Source organism: Ursus americanus, chromosome 6 (assembly GCF_024610735.1).
Source record: "Ursus americanus isolate L20-20 chromosome 6, mUrsAme1.1.p, whole genome shotgun sequence".
Classification (NCBI taxonomy): Eukaryota; Metazoa; Chordata; class Mammalia; order Carnivora; family Ursidae; genus Ursus; species Ursus americanus.
The window spans coordinates 50,229,662-50,237,693 of NC_142132.1; positions in this window are offsets into that span (position 1 = coordinate 50,229,662).

Below are 8,032 nucleotides of genomic sequence, written 5' to 3' on the forward strand. Positions count from 1 at the left end.
AACACAATCCCTGTCCTCGGGAGAACCCATAGGCTTTTTTATTTTGCTGTGACACTAATCCGTACAAAGCAAAGGGGAGACAAGAAAAAGGGGACTGAACACTTACTGAGCACCCACTTGGTGGCAACAAAGGGTATGCGTATTACCTGTTCTGTTTTCCCACATGAGAGCCCGCAATCCCAGGAAGTAGATAATATTTTCCCCATTCTACCAATGAAAAGCTGGAGACTCAGAGAAGTAAAGCAATTCACTTAAGAGCACACAGTCAGTGAGTGATGGAACTTGGAATTGAACAGTCTGCCCAGCTGTGGAGAACACGCCATTTCCATGGCATCCAGAGCCTCATGAACAGTGGAAGGAAGAGAACAGCAAGCTGGAGGAGTCAGACGGTGGTAAGATCTGGGGAGGTCAAGGGCATTCGAGTCTTCTGATGGCGAAACTGTGGAGAGCCCCACTTCTGGACCTCACCTGTACCTTCCCTGGTTAGGGAAAGTGGGGAATCCTCAGGCCTGGAGTGGGACTGAGCTTATAAGTTCAGTTATTCCTCAAAAATGTCATCTCCTGAAAATATTTCAACTTTTGACTGACTATCTGATGGATGTTAGGCTGTTTCACCATTGAGACATTATCACCATCACCACGATCATTAGCATTGCTAGTAATTTCAAAGAACTGGAAACAACCTGGATATCCGCTCACAAGAGAACGGAAAAATAAGATATGGTTGTATGTGGAATGCTCTACAGCAGTTAAAAGGAACAAAGAAGACCCATGTGGGCTTGACGTGGCTAAACCTCCAAGACATACAGTGTTGAGTGAAAGAAAAGCAGCTGGTCTGTTGTTACATTTAGCGTGACAGCATTCCTGTAAAGAGAGAGGCTCCCAAACAAAGTGCTGTCAATAGCTACGTATTGTCCTTGTAGAGTCTGTGGGACACCCATCAAACTGAGAACAGTGGTTACACCACTGCCTGGGCGTGGCCGTATCCAGGAGGGGGGGATGATCAAAGGGGATTTTGGCCTTGGTAGGGTGACCACCTGCTTTCCCTAGTATGACTAATAATAACAGCACTGACTTTTACTCTCACAAGTGTTCAGATTGGGTGATAAAGTATATAATTACCTCACTTATCTGTAGTATTTAACTTTTTGCAGAATGTATTAATTGATCATCTGTGTCAACTCATCTCTAAAAGTGCATCAAGTTTAAGGTAAAGTCCCCCTCCCCTCCTCCAGGCCCCCAGCCCCGCTCCTCAGGGGCAACTATTGCTAACAGTTGCAGCATCCTCCCTGAAACCCCAAATCCACATATACCCACATAACCTCAAAACACGGAGAAAGAGACATATGGAATTATGCAGTACGCACTGTTCTGAAAACTGCTTTTTTCATTTAATTTTATCTATATCGGTATCATCAGGAAAAACTAACAAAGAGATCCTCAGGTCTCACCAACAGAGATGCAGCTTCTGTGACTTGGCACTGGGGTGCACAGACGTGTATTTCTGACGAGCTTTCTGGGTGATTCTGAGCCACTGGTCCATGGACTCCATGCTAACTTTTGTCAGTAGAAAAAATGTCATTCATTTATCTATGCATTTATTCAACAAACAGTTATGGACTCTTGCCCTGGGTTTGGCCTTGGCTACATGTGGAATTCAGCAGAGAATACCACGCAGCCCTTGCCCTCCAGGACACAGCTTCAGGGCTCCTTCCAAGGGGACCTGTTATTACTGACAGTGGGTACGGTTGATCCCGAGCATTCTTCTTGAGGGAGATGTGGGTGCAGCAACAGCAGAGTTCTGGGCACCCTGCTCCTGCCTCTCCATTGTGCACGCTCACAGAGGGACAAGTCGGTCAGGGGGCCACGCCGCAGCAGTGGTTTTAAAGACACCCGGAAGACACCCATGGAACCAGAGGTGGTGATTCACCAAATTACTCTAACCAGTTGCAATGTAAAATCTTTGAAGAGGGTACCTGCTGACTTGATCAGAGGTGCTAAGGGAAAGAATCTCAGAGTGAAAGGATCAGCTCTGATGCCCACCAAGACTCTCAGAATCACTGCAAGAAAAACTCCTAAGACTGAGGATCCACAAGCGATTCACTGATTGACACAGTACTTCTGAGATTCTTAAGCAGATTACTTCCATTGGTATTGAGCCAGGAGTCAAGGCTGAAGTCACCAGTGCTGATGCTTGAATCAACCTTTTAAATAAATTGATTATCAGTTGTTAAAAAAAAAAAAAAAAGAACTGATTCTGAGCATGGGCCTTGGAGACAGACCAAATCCTGGCACTTCCTCTCTGACTATGTGACCTTGAGAAAAGCCCTTGGTCACTCTGTGCCTCAGTTACCTGGTCTGTAAAATGGACACAGTAATTCCCACATCACATGATGGGCACTCAATAAGTTGCAGCCACTGTTATTAATAAATAATAAAAAATACATACATAATTAATAAGAAAACTCATGTAGCATTCTTGCCAAGAATGTTTAAACTACATTGTCATGAGGAAAAAAATCAGACAAATCCAAATTCAGAGACATTCTAGAAAACTTGCTTGTACTCTTCAAAAATGTCAATTTCACTCGGGGAAACAATATGAGGGTTTTAGGGGGAGGGGGCGGGGGGATGGACTAGCCTGGTGATGGGTATTAAGGAGGGCACGTATTGCACGGAGCACTGGGTGTTATAGGCAAACAATGAATCATGGAACACTACATCAAAAAAAAAAAATGTCAATGTCGTGAAAGACCAAAAGATAGATAGATAGATAGATAGATAGATAGATAAATAGATAGATAGATAGATAGATAGATAGATAAAGGAAGGAAGGAAGGAACTGTTCTGGATTAAAGAAAACTAAAGAGACATACAGCTAAATGCAAAATGTCTTCCAGGTTTAGGTTACAGATTTGAAAATATATATCTATAAAAAACATTATCAGGATAATTGGGGAGATATGGACATCAACTATATATTATATAATAGTCATGCAGCAATTTAAATTTCTTCAGTGTGATAATTACACTGTAGGAATGTCCTAGTTCCTAGGAGATATGTGCTGAAATATTTAGGGATAAAGTGTCAAGATGTCTGCAAATAACTCTCAAATGTTTCCAAAAATTGCATGTGTAGACTTTGGGGACAAAAGACAGAAAAGGAGAGAGACAGGAAGACAGATGAGGCAAAATGTTAACAGTTGGTATATCTAGGTAAGTATATGCATGTTCCTGTTCTATTTTCCCAGTTTATTTTATAGATTGGGAATTACCCAAAATAAAACTTGCAAAGGTGAAATGTAATGGTTTTAGAAACTGCTATGCAGGGTACCTGCCTAGTTGACTAGGGAAGGAGGGAGGGACTAGGAAGGGGTTTCTGGACTTCCAGGGATGTCCTGTTTCTTGAATTGGGTATGTTCACTTTGAGAGGATCCACTGAGCTGGGCACTTAGGATTTCTCCTTTTGTGTGTGTATATGTTACATGTCAATAGATAAGTGTATTTAGAATAACCATCCTAATAAAGCACCCCCCCCCAACCTCGTATCCTCTGAGCTGGTTCTGTAAATGCAAGGATGGATCCCAGGCTGGAGGGAAGGCTGGAGCTGGGCCACCCTCCCCTGACAGTGTGTCACATCTGAGAGGACGGGAAATGGGGCCTGAGTTGACAACAGCCTGCCCTGCAGCCTGATCCCGCGAGGTGATGGCAGGCTCCTCCTAGAAGGCTTCCCAGCCTGCCCCTCCGAGCCGTGCCCAAGCTCTGCTGCCAGCCCCCTTGGTACTCACATCTCTGCATTTTGGAGATTAATCGCTAGAGTCTGCATCTACCTAAATTAATAGGAATAAAAACAATGGCTAACACACAGAGCTTACTACAAAGCCAGATTCTGTTCTAAGTACTTTATGTATATAACTCACTTAAGGGACACCTGGGTGCCTCAGTTGGTTAAGCATCTGCCTTTGGCTCAAGTCATGATCCCAGGGTGCTGGGATGGAGTCCTGCATCGGGCTCCTTGCTCAGTGGGGAGCCTGCTTCTCCCTCTGCCTGCTGCTCCTTCTGTCTGCTGCCCCACCCCCGGCTTGTGTTCTCTGTCAAATAAACAAATTCTTAAAAAAAATAAAGATGTGAAGTGGTAACTGATTGTGGTTTAAAAAAAACTCACTTAATGCTCACAATAGCTCACTGAGGCAGACAGGGTTGTTGTTGGGGTTTTTTTTACCCATTTTATGGATGGGGGAACTGAGGCATAGGGAAGTAAAATAATTTGCCCAAGCAGGTCTGGCTACATATTTGCAGGGCCCAGTGCAAAATGAAAATGGGGTGGCTGGGGGGGGGGGGTCGGGGAGGGAGGAGGCTTATTGAAAATTATTAAGACTTTCAAGGCACCAAGCATGAAGTCACAGGCGGGGCTAGTTTGAGGCAGGCTCCTGTGAGACTGCACAGGTCTGCACTACTTGAAACCACACTTGTACCCAAGGGAAACCTGCAAGAAGCAGAGCAGAAACTTGACCCCCAGCGGTCTGATACCAGAGTCCATCCTCCTAACGGCTAGAGTATCCTACCTCTCTAGCTCTCAGGTCTCCCTCCTCTCACCTTCTCAGAACTGTTAAGAACTGGAGATGCTTCTGAGGGCTTCAGAGGGGAGGGGGGTGGGGGAATGGGATAGGCTGGTGATGGTTAGGTAGTAAGGAGGGCACGTATTGCATGGTGCACTGGGTGTTATACGCAACTAATGAATCATCGAACTTTACATCAAAAACCAGGGATGTACTGTATGGTGACTAACATAATAAAAAAATATATTAAAAAAAAAAAAAAAAAGAACTGGAGATGCTTACTCAGTACAGCAGCACCTGTCTCTAAAAGCCTGGCAGAGACAGAACCGAACAGTCATAACAGCCTGCTGCCACCAGGGGTCACTGTTGAAAACAGGTCCTGTACAGTTTGACACCTCCGTGTCCACAGCTCAGGGCTGCCCTTGCTTGCACAATCCCTGGGCACACACAGCACACCTGGGCCCCACACTTGGGTTCCAGGCTGCAAGTCTTTTATTTCACACTCTGTGCAGCCATTATTCCCACAGCATGACCACTGCCAGAGTGTCTGGATCAGAAGGGTTTCTGCCCAGCAACCTAGTAGGTGGACACCAAACCCGCACCCCCCAACAAACATCTAACCTCTGATATTAGCTTGGTTCACCTCTTCACACACCCCACTTCCCGATGGTGAGTTTCCCCTCTGGGGTCCTTTCTATCTTTTCAGGTCATTAGAAATTTATCTAATAATCTGCAACCTCAAAGAGGGAAGGGTCAGTCAGAGTCTTTACCCCAGTCCTCCTAGGAGGCTATCTGGCCCTGAAAATACCCCCACCTATGCACACCAAACCCTTCTTAGAATCACAGTATTCCTTGTTGCACTCTTTTTCCCAGAGCAATTTTTTAAAGTTCATTTATTTAAATAATCTCTACACCAACCTGGGCTCGAATTCACGACCCTGAGAATAAGAGCCACATGTGGTCTTCAGGCCTCCAAAGCAATGTGTTTGCCTATGTACCTCAGAGTTCCATAACTAAGAAAAGACACATTACTTATTTGCTGGAAAATCTTATTTTGCCTTACTAGGAACTCCATTACACGAAGTTAACACGACTGATATATCAATGTCACATCCAGATACTTTCTTAATAAGACAGGTGGCTAAATGGAGTTACAGAATGAGGCTTTAAAGGATGAAGGACTGGAGGAGGGGCGGAGCTAGTGGCAGCAGGTACCATAACCTCACTCATGGCCACTGGCTGCTGAAGCCCAGGAATGTCTGGATTACTCTGGGTATTACCATCAGCATCTTTGCAATCAGGCTGATACCATCTAAGTTCCCCTAGTTAGACTGTGTTCAGCTGCAAGTAACCATACCAATCTACAGCAGGCTAAAGAGAGATTTATTATTTTCACCTGACAGAAGTCCAGAGGTCTGAGGGTTACTGGCATTGGTTTGCCAGCTCATGGCTGGTATTACTACAGTTCTCTTGGTCTTTCCCTCATGGAGGCTGATGGCTGCTGCAGCTCCAGTCTTTCAACTGTGCATTCGAGGCAGAAAGGAGGAAGAGCAACAAGGGGCAGCATCAGCAGTATCCAATGCCTTTTATCAGGAAAGAAAAGCCTTCCTAGAGCCCCCAGGTTTCAGCTTATGCCCTGTCGGTGCGAACGGTGTCATATGCCTTCCCTCACTGCAAGCAAGTCTGCGGAAGTGAGCCTATGGTCTGGAGCTAAAACACTATAACCTTGAACAAAATTGGAATGTTGAAGCAACGAAGAGGGGAAAGATAGGACACCCTTCCTCCTACAATCCTCCCAGGCGGCACAGGGCCCCAGGGTGCCTGCCCAATAACCCCAGGAGCCCTCCCAGCGGAGCCCCTGTATCCTTACGGCCCTCTCGGTGCCCCAGGCAAGAAGCGCCCACCCAAGGACCTGGGATTCCCCTGAGCAGAAGGCCCGGCTGACTCGGCATTCTCCCGCGGTGATTAATGGTGCTCCGCTGAGCTGGGGGGGCGGGGGCGGTGGCGGCTAATTAGCTGTGCACTGATTAAGGACACGGCAGGCAAAGTTCCAGGCGTGATAAACATGAACTTTCCATCTCCCCCCCCCCCCTTCGTGTTCTGCCACCACCTGCAGCAGCCAGGCCTGGGGCACCCCTCCCAGTGTACCAGCCTGGGAGACCAGCAGGTGTCATCCAGCCCACCGCTGACACTGCCGGCCACCCACCAGAACATCAGGACAGGGATGCACTTACCGGATCTTCTTTCAGGACCTGACTTCTCCTCCAACCTCTCCGCAACCTCGTGGCTCTCTAGCAGGCAGGCATGCTACCGTGCCCGGGGCTTCTAAAGCAGTCGCTGCGCTGAAGACTCTACAGCTGAGGGCTGTAGAAACGCACAAAGGGGTGAGCCTAGTCTGACCCGGAGTTGCCAGGAAGAGCTCCAGGGAGGGGCCTCCGTGGGTTTCGTGAGTGGCGTGGTGGGCGGGCAGCGAAAGGAGGACGCTTGCGCATGCGTGGAGGAGAAAGGAGTAGGGCACCATCCTGGGCAGTGAGGAATCCTCGCGCAATGAGGAATCCTCGCGCAATGAGGAATCCTCGCGCAATGAGGAATCCTCGCGCAATGAGGAATCCTCGCGCAATGAGGAATCCTCGCGCAATGAGGAATCCTCGCGCAATGAGGAATCCTCGCGCAATGAGGAATCCTCGCGCAATGAGGAATCCTCGCGCAATGAGGTCTCTGGAGATAGGCTCGGCTCGGGGCGAAGCAGGATAGGGAGAAGGACAAATAGGAAACAGGGGTTTAGATGTTTTACAGCCCAGTTGCTACCAGTCTCGGTTCCTCCACAACACGTGGCGTCCACGTGCGTGGCGCCCTGTGGGCAATCCAGGCTGATCGCTGCCTCCAGCTGTGACAGCTCGCCTATGTCTCGCTCTCCAGAGAGCACCTGCCAGGTACAGGCAAATTCCTCCCTCTGTGGTTGAGCTGAGGTCTGGTGGTAAAGGTCTCTGACACAAGAATCTTATACAAGATAAGGCTGTGATAAGGACAAAGGATACATTTCCGCAGCAGATGACAGCAGAAATTCAGAGAGTGTGACCTCTCAGGTCCTCTCTCTCCACCCAGAAGACCTGCTTAGGAGCTGGCAGGAGTGAATGCCTGTCCAGGGGAGGGCTTGGGAAGCACCCCACCCCACCTAACTTTGCCTGGGTCACTCTTACCCATTTCTTTGGGGGAGCTACCCTGACCCCCTCCTAGATCGGATACTCTGTATTTCCCTTTGTCAAGTGTATCACAGTTTATATTAATGCATTTGAGTGACAGTTTGTCTTTACTACTATAAATTCAATCAGCAAATATTAACTGAGCCACAAACTGTGTTAAATTCAGAGAATACCATGAGACAGGGTCCTGCCCTCATTAAGCTTATAGTCTAGGCGTAAGCAGGGGTCCACCCTAACTCCAGAGGTAAGACCCCTCCCAGCCCCAGGAGA